The sequence below is a fragment of the Camelus ferus genome, chromosome 26 (assembly GCF_009834535.1).
Source record: "Camelus ferus isolate YT-003-E chromosome 26, BCGSAC_Cfer_1.0, whole genome shotgun sequence".
Classification (NCBI taxonomy): domain Eukaryota; kingdom Metazoa; phylum Chordata; class Mammalia; order Artiodactyla; family Camelidae; genus Camelus; species Camelus ferus.
This window is the reverse complement of record NC_045721.1, coordinates 18,420,169-18,433,103: the sequence shown is the minus strand read 5'-3', so window position 1 is coordinate 18,433,103 and position 12,935 is coordinate 18,420,169. Positions and strand designations below refer to the sequence as shown.

The following is a 12,935-nucleotide window of genomic DNA, read 5'->3' as shown; positions in this document are numbered from 1 at the left end:
CGGCTGCTCCAGTCTCGGCTGCTCCGGTGTGGGTCAGGAGCAGGGCAAGCTCAGCTGAAGCCGGCAGCTGCCTCGACAGGTCTGTTCTGAGTCAGCCTCCTGTCTAGAGTTGCATTCCTGGCCTTGCTGGGGGCTCCCTGAGAGGTTTTGGTGGAGTCTTGCTGCGAGGACGTAGCTCTCACAGAAATGTCCTAAGTGTGCACCCTGGGATCCAACCGGACCAGTCCTAGGAGCTCAGTCTCCATCCCAGCCAAAAACGGCAGCCCGGTGACCTGCAAACGCCTTCACTAAAGCAGCCGCTGCTCTCGGCCACCTGTCCCCGGCCGACTCGCAGGGAAGGGCAGGATGGTCTGCGTGAACGTCGCCTCCCAGTTAGCCAGCTGGGATCCTGGGGCATGATAACTCCCCTGCCTGAGTATAATGGGACATGTTGCTCTTAGGAAGAAAGAGAAGGAAGATGTCAAGTTGCTACTTTAAAAATAGTCTTTTTTGCAGTGGTGTCTGCTGAAAAGTGATTGCATATGTGTTAATATCTGTAGCTGTATTCTCCTTCACACCTATGCCATGGGGTTTAAAGTCAACCACCAACTCTCATCGAGAATTCACTGTGGAAAAGTCCTGAAGGTTTGGTCTGTGGCATCCAAATGAAGGAGAGAAGGCACTCAAAGCAGCAGTAAATAACATGAGTCTATAATTAGAGCCAAATTGGCCCAGAGCACTGCAGGGGTTTAAAGGACAGAAAGATCCAACCAGTCTTCCTCTTCTGTCTCAAGGGCGATCCTTCCTGCCCCCTACAAGGTTATCCCATCCGAGCCAACTCCCACTGCATCCGAGGCTCTCTGCCTCCCGAATGCTAACACGGCAAACCCCCCTCTCTGACTTCCAGGTTCTGCCCTGACTCTGCTTCTCCTTGAGCTCTGTTATTTCACCCTTCACCACTCCACCCAGAAGACTGCCATGGTTTCATTCGTTTCGTCTTCTTCCGAAAAGATTCTCCCCTGAGTCGTGAGAAACCCTGTGAAGGGTGAACGTTTTTCCAGTCCCGCCTCCCCAGCTGTCGGCCACCGTGGTCGTTGTTGGTCTCCTTTTCTGTCTTGCAACGCCCCCTCCTTGTTTTCTGGAAAGTTGCCTCGTTCTTGTTTTGCATCTATTTTGCATTGATTTCACTGGCAGTCCCCCTCCCGCCCATGCTTCCATGAGTATTTCCCAAGTTTCAGGCCTGCCTGTGTCCTCATCCTCGCCCTCGGATGCTCCATCTCCACTCACCTCTTTTGAGCTGTCACTGTAAAGGATTCGGTAACCATTTCTCAAACAGGTACTGGGTGCCCGCTGTGCACGAGGCATCGATCGGGGCATTGAGAATGGAACAGTGACAGGACTGGGGGGGTGCCTGCCTCCTGGGGTTTGTGGTCCAGGGAGGAGGAGGGTCAGGTGCACAGCTCACATCAGCACAGTCTGGAAGCCACCCCACGGGGAGGGATACGGCTCCTGTGGGAACTCAAGGGCGGGGGCCATCTGACTTCACCTGGGCGGGTGAGTCTGAAATCCACAGCCTCCTGGCGCCCCGACTTCTCTCTGGAACTTCAGTCCCTCTTGGATAACCATCACCACTGCCAAACACATCGTGTCTAAGAGAAAGTATCCTTTTCCTCCAAGCGAACTGCCCTCCATTCTGCCCCGTTTCTGGCAGTGGAACCAGCCTTTCCCCCACTTACTGAGGCTGGAAATCTGGTCACACTAGGTTTCTGATTTCCCTTCAGTTCCTCACCCAGTCACTCACCCACTTCTGTCAGCAGCTCCGCTGTGATTGCTCTCAGCTCTGCTCCCTACTTTCTGTCCCCAGTGTCCCTGCCTGTGGCCAAATCCTCACTGCCTCCTTTCTGCCCTCTTCAACGTTTATAAATGGGCAATTGACTTATTCGGAGGCAATTTACAAAAATGACCCAAGAGGTTCATGTCTATAGTAGACAAGTTTCAGAATATCCAGATAAAGAGAAAGAAGGAAAGGAAGAAGAGAAAAATAACATTTCACCACTCAGATGACATTCCTATTAAAGCTGTGTTATTTAACCTCTTAAACTTCTCTTCTGTATCCACATATCCAAATATTCTCATATGTAAAAATGTGAAAAGTATCTCACAAATTGTGATTCTATTCTCTGTAGGGTTTTGTAGCTTACTTTTTAGTACTTAACCTATATGTTTGCTCTCCCACATCTGTAAATGTAATTATTTGTAATCATTTTTCATGGCTGTACAATGATTTGAAATAATTCGTACATTAATCTCTATAGCATTTCAGTGCATTGTATACCACTGCTAGGTAATCTTCTTAAAACATTTTTCATTTTTGCTATTCTTTTGTGCAAAAAACATCAATAGCTTCTTATTATCTGCACACACACACACTCTCTCCTCTTTATATGAGAAGGCTTTCTGACTTTCTCAGTCTTCAGTGTCCCTTCCCTCACCAGGAGTACAGTTATTCAGACCATACTTTGGTGATCATACAAAAAGTACCTTATATCATCCATCCTTCAGGAAGATGGGGCCGCGGGGACGATGGAGGGACAGTTCTTGGCGTGTCCACGGCACCTCGCTCAGTGCCCTGCTCCTCCCTTGGCCCACTGTCTCTTTCCCTTCACTGCTGTCCAGTGTCCTGGGGCTACAGATGTGACCGGGCCACCTCCGAGCTCCGACTCCTGCGCAGTGAGAGCGGGAGACAGCTGTGTACACACACAGAGGCCGGAGGGCAGGACCAGCGGTGCTGCGGGAGCAGAGGGCTCTGACCGGGCGACCCGGGAGCTAGTCTTCAGGTGCGACGGGCTCTCACCAAGTTCAGCTGGCGGTGATCAAAGAGGACGGGGCGGGAAGTCTGCAAAATGGGGCGCAGTGGGCAGTCCTTGGAAGGCAGGAAGCCAGATTGTGGGTGTCGACTGTGGCCGTGGCCGGAAAGAGATGGCAGGTCCAGGGGGATGAAAGGCCTCTGCGGGGAGGTCTCAGTCCACCCAGCAGACAGCTTTGATCGGGCCGATTAAAGGGTGAATCGCGGAGAGTCAGTGTGAGCCTTGTTCCCCTGGAAATCATGATCGAGTTCTGTTTCTGTGTTTTTATGATTTTGATGTTACAAGTCAAATCCTGAAACCCAGGGCTATCCAGGCTATTTTATGGAACTGACTGGATTTGTTTTTTCTAGTCTAGCAAGGGACTAGAAAGCCTTTGTCATATCTGGGACTTTATTTTCATTGTCTCAATATTGCTTCTATTAGGATTAGGTCATGTCAGTTTTGTTCAGTGATAGAAAGGCAGGTTAGAGTGTGTGTGTGTTTACATACCTGTCAACACATTAAAGCTGGGCAGAACGATGACTATACCTCTCTGGGGAAGAAGCAAAAACCTTTTAAATTTGCTGTTCAAAGGTGATACATAATTCTGCAATTAAATACCTGTGTTTTAAAAATCACATCCCTTTTTGCTGATGTCTGTACCCATTTTGTATTTAGTTCACTGTGAATTTTTAAATCAGGAAATAACTCGCTCCAGTTTTGGAATAAGGAGGTAAGGAATTATTCAAGCTTCACAAATAGAATCACAGTGTTTTAAACTGTGAGGGACTTTCCATTTGGTCCAGTCTCCTCATTTGACAGGGAGGGAAACTGAGGCCGTCATGGGTGAAGCAGTTTGCCCAAAGGGACGCAGCCAATTAGCAGCTCAGCCAAAATCAGAATCCAGGATTTCTGACTTCCAGGTCCTTTGACCTTTCCACTGCCCCGTGGCTCCATCCTCGTTAAAAAAAAAAAAAAAAAAAAAAAAAAAAAAAAAAAGAAAGCAAGGAAAAGAAAAAAAAAATTGGAGAATTGAGCTGACACATTGCTTTAATTTTCCTGCCTCTTTACAGAGTGTGAAAAATCCTGTACTTTAAAAGAAACATTTAAAAATGTATCCGGACGTGTAAAGAAGATCAGGAATATTTGTGATATGCTAATTAGAAAGTATCTCATTATGCAGGAACCCGGGAAACTTGGCAGGGGGGGATGCTATTCAGAGTAACTTAAGAAAACTTCAAAGGTAGGACAAAAGAGTGTTCTTCCTATTTGTTTGATTATGTGTGGCCGCCATCAAACTTCTGATCGGCTCTGACACCTTTATAACACACGGTATAGAAACGGGGAGGTGAGCAAACAATTTCATTTCCATCCGAGTTTCGCCGGGTGCAGGGGAGGGCCTTTCCCGCCGCCCCGCCTGCCAGACTCCCTCCTGCAGAAGCCTGTCTGGGCCACCAGCGGCCGTTTGCAGAGGGATTATGTTTTGGCAGCCATGCTAATCGCTCCAAGGTGACCCACTATTTGGAGAAACAGATCCTTTTCAGTTGTTGTTACGGAACACGAATCCAGTGATGCAAGTCATTACTTGGGGGAAAAACCAGTCAAAGTGTATTTTCTCCCTGCGGCTGCTCATTCCCCCAGATCGCTCCTACCTAGCAGTGCTGCTCCTTCTGAAGAAGTTCTAAGTGCCATGGGGAGAGACGCCAGAACGTGGTCGGACTTCAAGTTCAGGAGTAGACATGAGCCCTCATCAGCTGAGAGAAGCTGCCCCCACCTCTGGGGAGTCCAAAGAACCCCTGGGGAGAGTGGGCCACCCCATCGCCTCGGCAGGGCCTCACCCCTGCTGCTCGGGGTGCCTTTCTGCCTACTGTCTGCGTTTGCACCCGACCAGACCTTGTCTGGTGTGTTTGGTGCAAAGGTGCGGTCCTAGGTACCAGAGAAGGTGAGGGGGAGTGGGAGCGTGCAGCCTCTAGGTGGAAGAGGTCCTGAGGAAAGAGAAGGACCCCTCAGAAAGCCAGTCCTGACTTTAGAAGTGACTTTCAAGCAAGGTTTATAGTAGAGCACTGTGAATTTTAGAATTAGAACAAACTGGTTTGGGATCCCAGTTTTGCTTACTACCTGTGTGACCATGAACTACTTGTTCTCTGCGTGCCTCAGTTTCTTTGTCTGTGAAATGGGTTGTGGTGATTACTGGTTTTTTTTTTTTTTTTTTTTTTTGCGGCATCAATGTGCCACTGTTGTAAGTGACATGCCTGGCAGGTTGTAGGCTCCTTGGGGGTTCCTCAAAAATAGGGACAATGATCATTATTCCTGTATTCATGATGATATGAACATCAATACATCGAAAAACATCTTAGTTTAAATCAAGACCCCAAAGAGAGCTGAAATGTAGATTGACAGCTCAAAGAATTATCGAGAGGAAAGTGGACATGCCCATGTAAGGACCATCCAGGTTAAAATGAGAACATTAACTGTGTCCCAGAAGCCTCCTCACCCCCACCTGCATGACTCCCCCTTCCCTGCTCCCCAGGTAGCTGCTTCTCTAAGCTTCTCACCCTCTGCAGACGCTCAGTGCAGGTTTCCCAGATTCCGGGCACTGGACCCCAGTGGGCGAGGTGGCTGGGGTTCTTGTCCCCCTGGAGCTCACATTCTAGAGGCGGGAGCCAGGGGACAAAAAGACACATGAATTAATTAATCCGATGATTTCAGATAATGTGAGGTGCCATTACGAAGAAAGTAGATAGGATAAGGGCTGAAAAATGGACCCAGCAGAGGGTCCTTCTGAAACGGGGTCAGGGAAGGCCCTTCCTAAAAAGTGACATTTGGGAAGACCTGGGGAGGAGGAGCCCCTGCGGAGGGAGAAGCCTGGGGCCTTAGGGCGTGGTGGAGAGAGAGGCCGGAGTGCAGGAGAAGGTGGCCCTGGAGTAGGCAGAGCTCACATCGGGAGGGCCTGGTAGCCATGGGAGGTAATTGGGTCTTGTTCTAATTGAAATAGGCACTAAGATCAGCTGTAGTCAGTGCTGTGAGGCAAAGTACTAAGGAAATTCAGAGGAGGGAGAGACTGCTTCCACGCCTGTCCTTTCTAATGGCATCTTCCTGAACATTGGGTAACGTGTTACAAAGCCCGTTCACATGTAGGGCCTCCATCAATCCTTACGACCACCTATGAGGGCCACAAGAACAGTGTTCCCTGTCAGGGGTGAGGCGATGGAAACTGAGGCCTTAAGCCTCGTTGCAGAACTCTTTTTACACGCAAGGAGCCCACTGATCCTCCTCTTTGTCTTATTAATAACATAATGGTTCAGAATCTTCCTGCCTAAGAAACCGATTCCCTCCTGCAGGGGCCAGTGAGTCTTGTGTCTTCCTAAAGGGTATTTGTGGAACATGAGCCACACGCAGTGCTCATGAAAGAAGGGGTCCCAGCTGAGTGAATGTAGACATGGTGCACAGCGCCCCCCTCCCTGGAGAGTCCCAGTGTAAAATGGTGTAAAGGCTCTGAGAAGGTCTGCAGTGATCAAACACAGTGACCTGACCATTTCCAAACCTAGCCACAGAACCCCTTTTCATATGCAGCGTCCGTGGACATCTCAAGGAACGCAAGTTCTGGGAATGCCATTAGGAAAATACCAGCCGGGAGACTTGCTATTTGGTGTTTACTAAATGATCTCTTGAAAGAGTTCAATTATTTCCTGAGCCCGAAACTCCTCTCTCTCTGAAAGGATTAGAAACCACATTTGTAAAGCACTTCCATATGCTTAGCATGAAGAACCTGGATAAACGGAGATTCAAAGTGTTGAAAGTCATAAATCCACTCCTGTTTTGAACACTCATGTTAATTACGTTGCCCTGTGAACTCAGTGGCGTTTCCATGACTATCGTGCCGTGATTGGCTTGTACTTCTGGATTGTAGGATGTGTCTGGTTTAAAAGATGAATGTCCTAAGCCACGTGTGGCTTTGATTTTGGATTAGTATCCATAAGGATGTGTATTTACATAGAAAAGAGTCCATTTATAGGTCACTGGCAATCTTCTCTACCTGTTTTCCATCAGATTCCTCTTCTTTTAATTTTTTTTTCTTGCTCTGACTTAGGGACTTAACACAACTTTACCTGGCGTTGCAGGAAATGTTTCTGATAGATGTTCACAGAAACCCTCCCGAACACCGGCAGTTTGTGGACAAGTGCCTGATTCACTTCTAACTTCTTTTGTCAAGGCGTCAGGGACCCAGGCAATGATGTGTGCGTATTATTTGATGCCACTGTTGTTTTCCCTTTAATTCCTCTTTCACTTAAAGGTCCAAAGCCCCTCATTAGTGTTTCTAAAACTGCAACAATTTGTACTTTGGGAACTCTCAGACTTCTTTTTTTCATAAAAGTTACTGAGCCTTACAGTATTTATTTTATGTTTATACCACCTTCCTTCAAGATAAAAATAGGTAACAGTTTTGTAGCACTTAATGTTCAAGAAATTGCTCTGTGTGCCAGATGTATACAAACTCATCGAATTCTGGTAGCCCCCCGAAGCAGACCCTGGTGTTATAGCATGGACTAGGAGACCGAAGGAGAGAGAGGTCACGGTGATAGGAATGGGACAGCTGAGGTCTGAACCCAGGCAGTCTGGCTCACAGTCTAAGATGTGCAGTCTGTGCACATAGACGCTCCATTAAATTACGTTTCCTCAGATGATTTTTACGTTGCTATGGTGCAGAGAGATGCTGCTAGCGCCGTTTTTCTTAGATATATATATATTTATATTTGAACTCATGTTCCAGATAGGAATGATGCCTTTCCCACTAAGTTTGTCCCTTTCATTCCCAGAAATTTTTGTGGAAGATACAGATGACATAAAGGCTGCCAGGTGGACTTGAGTTTTAGGACATGGTAGAGTAGGCGGAGTGGCTGGGAAGTCAAGAGGAGTGAGTTTCAGTCTCAGCATTGACTCGGACGAGCTCTGGGCCCGTGTCCGTGTTACTCGACTTTTCGGAGCCTAGTTTTTACGAGTACAATGATTTTAGCTTCAAAGTTCCAGGAAGCCGCCACACCAAACAGTAAGAGAAAGGGGTTTGGTTGCAGGACCAGCCCCTTGAGAGAAATGCAGGATCAGGCTGGTTCATGTCAGGGTGACCTGGCCGTGTAGCACTTTCCTGGCACTTGTGGGGCTACGAAGAGCAGGGATGGACGGGTCTCCCAGGGAGACGCCACCTTTAGAGAAGGTGCACCTTTGTTTGAGTTTTTCTGGTATGCTCTTTGTCATTGTCAAACAATTATGATTTTTTTCCGGGTTATACATTACTACTGTCAGCAGATTTTGTCACTCTTGCTTGTTAGCACAAGTATAGTCATCACTATCAGAGGAACAAAGCTCAAAGGAGTTTGCATTTTTCCCCCCTGTTGTTAGTTTGGTTTGTGAATCAGATTTGACTTGAGCCCAATATCCTGACAGCACTTCAGGGTAACCAGTGACCTTCGTGCTCAATGGCAATCATGTTAGAGCAGCTCTCAGTTTTGAATTAGATCGTTATTCTCATTCTGAATTTAATATCCGATCTGGAAGATGTCTCTTTGGTTTCTCATAGTATTGTTGATGAAACGTGCTCTTGTACAAAAGGGATATGAGAATCTAACAGACTAACTGCACTGAAAAAGACCTCATTTCATTGTATGGCATTTCGCACCTTCCTTAAGGCCTCCTTATTGCTCTTCTTAAGTTTTACATTTAACTTATCTTTAATGTTATTTGAAAATCTAAGACTAGAACAGAATATAGGCAAGTGTAAACGTTTAATCACCTGGGCTCGCTGGCTGTCAGTAATAGAAGTCTTTGAAGTTTGTTTTCTTATGACTAGTTACATTTGGCCTGTCAATTTGGTTGTAAATTAAACTTTGTTTTATCGCAGACTTGATGGCCTCAGACACTGCACTCGCTTTAAAGGATATGAAATATTAGCTCACGGACAGGTAGGGGCAGGTAATACAGGTCTACATAAAATATATGAAATGATCAGTGGATTTTATTTTTTTAAATCAACATGACCAGAGGTTGAAGCAGTTCACCCTCATGTTTGCTGTCTGTGGTACAAATGCCAGGAAAGAGAGAAAAGCTGTTTTCTGCTGTACTTTTTTTCCGTGAATGAGGGCTATTTTTTGTGTCAAGGAATCAGTGGCTAAACTTCCCATCACTGGCTTTCAGCTCTAGAGCTGCCTATGAACAACTTTGTCGATCTTAGAGAAAATCATTGTAGGAGTGTGTTCACTCCATACTTTCAACAAAAATAGTCAACAACCTGTAATAAGACTAGAAGAGAGTTTTATTTGAGCCAAACTGAGGACTAGCCCAGAAGCCAGCTTCCCGGGTTGCTCTGAGGCGCTGCTCAGGAGAAGCATGTTTCCAGCACAGTTTTATATCTTGTTACCACAAAGAACATTAACAAGTCAGGGATACATTCCTTCAAGGTTTCAAAAAAGAAAACCCAGAGATCAGCACATATACGGCGAGTTAGCGTGGCCTTGGCACCTGGGAAGGGGGTCTTATCGTCAGGGGAGGACTAGCATTGGCGTCCCAGGAAAGAGGCGTTTAATCTTTATTTTAACATGGACATTCTGGTCAATGTGCCGTTTTTCTTTAGTAATTAAAGCGGATGTGCAATCTATGTTTGATAGGCCACAAGCAGGCTGTTTTTAGTTAGCATAAAAATCAAGTTAACTCATGTGTAAGCCAGAATGACTTCCCTAAATTTCAATACGTGAAGTTTTCTTTTATCAATACGTTAGGCATGTGGGGGTCCCTCAAGTGCTTAAAAAATGGTTTTTCTCTAAACTTCCATTTTCATTTCCTGATAGCGCTTTAGGAAATTGCACCAAGACTCTGATTTAGAAACTCCCAGATTGCCTTTAAAACTTACTGAGACAGAGGGGGAAGGGGGGATATAGCTCAAGTGGAAGAGCACATGCTTAGCATACACAAGGTCCTGGGTTCAATCCCCGGTACCGCCTCTAAAAATAAATAAGTGAACCTAATTACGCCTCCCCCCAAACAAAAACAAAACCAAAAACAAAAGCCCCAAAAATAAAACTTGCCGAGGTTACTTACTGAGGGTTTACAGAGAGATGTCAAAACTGTGACCCAGGAAGAGAAAAGAACAGAACTTGTTGAGCGCAAGAGCCCAAGCAGCGAAGGCCAGCCTGGTGAAGGGCAGACACGCCCCTTCCGGACAGGGCAACTGAGGCCAAGTGAGCGCTCGGAGAAGGCGAAGTCTGGTTCCTTCTTGATCAGCTCATCATTAAAAGTCGGCCCCTCTCTCTCCCTCTTCAGAGACAGCCCGCATTCTCTCCATGGAGTGTGTACCTACTTTTAATCTGAGCACCCGACCCCCACACACCTCGTGGCCTTTCTCTTGCCTTTCAGTGTATCTCTGAATAAATCTGCCTTCACTCAAAAGAAAGAAAGAAAGAAAGAAAGAAAGAAAGAAAGAAAGAAAGGAAGAAAGGAAGAAAGGAAGAAAGGAAGGAAGGAAGGAAGGAAGGAAGGAAGGAAGGAAGGAAGGAAGAAGGAAAGAAAGAAAGAAAGAAAGAAAGAAAGAAAGAAAGAAAGAAAGAAAGAAAGAGTCACAGTCGCTTCAAACAGTGGCCCATCCAACCGTGATCCTGCTTTACAGTGGGGCTGGCCGTTACCTGTTTTTTGTCATCCTGAGAACAGGTTTCCCTTTACGAGTGCAGGGTATGTTTCCCATCCGAGCTCTTGCACCATATAGTTAATGCTTGGCTTGGGCCGTTACTGTCAGTGCATTGATGTCCACTGAGCCTCTTTGCTGGTCCAGGTTCTGTGCTGGGCTTGGGGGACCCAGAGGTGAGTAGCTTCTCCTCAGGATCTCTCACAGCCCCACAGAGGGTAGTAGACAGGGAAGGAATTTACCACCAAGGGCCACGTGTTGGTGGAGCATCCCCAGAGAGCGAGGGGTGCACCAGGAAGAGGACCTGATTGCTCAGGAGAGTCAGAACTCCTTCAGCTTTTCATGTGTGGGGTTTGAAATTTGTATGATATGGGCTGAAATTAATATGCCTCTCAAACATTGGCATGTGTCTGAGTCTGGGTTTGGGCACCTGCTCAGTGAATCTGTATTTACCCTACATGCCTCTTTTTTTCAGCATGATCACCATGACGACAGCCTCTCAGTGGCCTCAGAGATGAAATGTTAGGGAAACATTTGGACATCCAGCCAATAAATCCCAGAAATGATTTTGCTAATAAAATGTAGTGACAGCTTTAGAGAAGACTCTAGCATCCCAGGTAGCCATGGACCATCATTTCTTTAAGTCCTTCCTGTATGTACAGATTGGGTAGCAGAAGACCCATCTGAATCTTACTAGGGCGTCTGGGTGTGCTGGTGAGGTGGCGGAAGCTTCTCCAGAGACGAATGCCATCCCTGAGGTGAAGGTGGCCCAGGTGCCCGTGAAGAGCTTAGGGCAAAAAGGAACTTAATTAAACTAGAAGGGAGACGTGCCACAGCAGTGCTGTGATCCTCACTGTCAAGGAGTCACATGCTCAGCTTTTCCCATGGAATCAAAGCTGTTAGTCTTTGACTCCAATTCAAGACCTTATGGAATGTAGCAAGACCTCAAAAGAGTGGAAATATGGTGCCTGGCTTAACTGAGTTTTCTGGTTTATTAAGAGTAAACCCTTTTGTTAAGAGTAAACCCTTTCATTTAAAAAAGTAAACCCTTTTATTTAAAGGAAACCGTTTTATTTCCTTCTCTGCCCTTGTCCCTGAAAATATGCCTTTAATTTGGAATTAAGTTTGAAAATACAGTGAATTCCTTCGATTCTTTTGGGGTTTATTTGGGGTTTGGGAGATTTTTCCCAGGTTCATTTGACTTTGGTGTTAATCCTCATGTTGAGAGATGAGAATATAGCTCTTGGAAATTCAGATGATGTTCTACGACTTTGCACAACTAAATAAACACTGATTATGTATTTACTTGATACGTGAAGGTTCTGGTTAGTGAAATTACCGTTTAGCAGTACAGCAGTGATGCGGGCTGTTTTTAGTACGACAAACTCAAGAAAGCAGGCTCTTCTACTCTCTTACAACACAGTTTTGCCACCAAAAGGAAAGAAAATAGACAATAAAGAAAATAGAAACCACTGCTTAAAAATACTGTCAGAGTCATTAGAGGTGGCTAGAAACTGACCGCCATCGAAAGCTATTCCGAATCCATGTCTGTTATCAGTGGTGCATATAGGTTGATGGGTAGAAACAGATGTTTGTAAGGTATACCTAAGCTCTTTTTCACTGTAACCATAGGAATGTGGTGAAAGGTTAGAAACTGTAACGTATCACCTTTTCAGTGGGCTTACTTATATTTTCATCATTGGAGGTAATTTTTGTTACTGTATCTATATGCTACCCGATTGCACAGTTTGATAATAGGAAGCGCTTTTATTCCTTAGATGAAATCAGTAGAGCTGAAATTCGGTATAACTGTCAGAATGCTTAGAATAGTCATTCATCACGCTATTATTTGCTAACTCAGAGTCGACCTTTATTCATTTTGGCTTCACTAATTTTCAATTTTGTGATTATTTGGATAGAAGTTGGACCAGAGTTACCTTTTTGTGGGATTTGCGATGAGGCTTGTTAGATTATATAATTGCATAAATAGAAACAATCAGTGACTATTTAAAGCTACTTAAGGGACTATTCTTTGGAAGTTCCCCTGTCCTTGAAAACATTGATAAGCTATTTAAACATCATTCCTCTCAGTCTAAAGGAATCCCGGAGACAGTTTACTTTTCCTTGTATTTTTTTCTTTTTGTGATGTATTCACTCTGGGCATTCTTACAGAAGGACCACGGAATGGGCTTCTGAGTCGCAGAGGGCTACTTTAAGCAGACAGTCCATCATGTGACACGGGCTCTTTACCAACATTTGTTTATGAGTTGATTTGGAGCAGCTCAGAACCCATACTTCCAAAGGGGAAAAAATCATTTAAAATAGTGAATACATTTTTAGACTCAACTACCAACACCGATTTCATTCTTTATGCAGCTGTGATGTTATCTCTCGTCTCTCTGACCCATAATACTGTTGTATAACGCACTGAAACTGGAGTC

At 45.5% G+C, this 12,935-nt stretch overlaps 1 protein-coding gene across 8 annotated transcripts in view; it reads left to right on the top strand.

Moving 5' to 3' along the window:
* The window catches only part of STOX2 (storkhead box 2), a 175,586-nt gene that overhangs the window by 43,763 nt on the left and 118,888 nt on the right, over window positions 1-12,935 (top strand). The gene's annotated exons all lie outside the window — the stretch shown is intronic.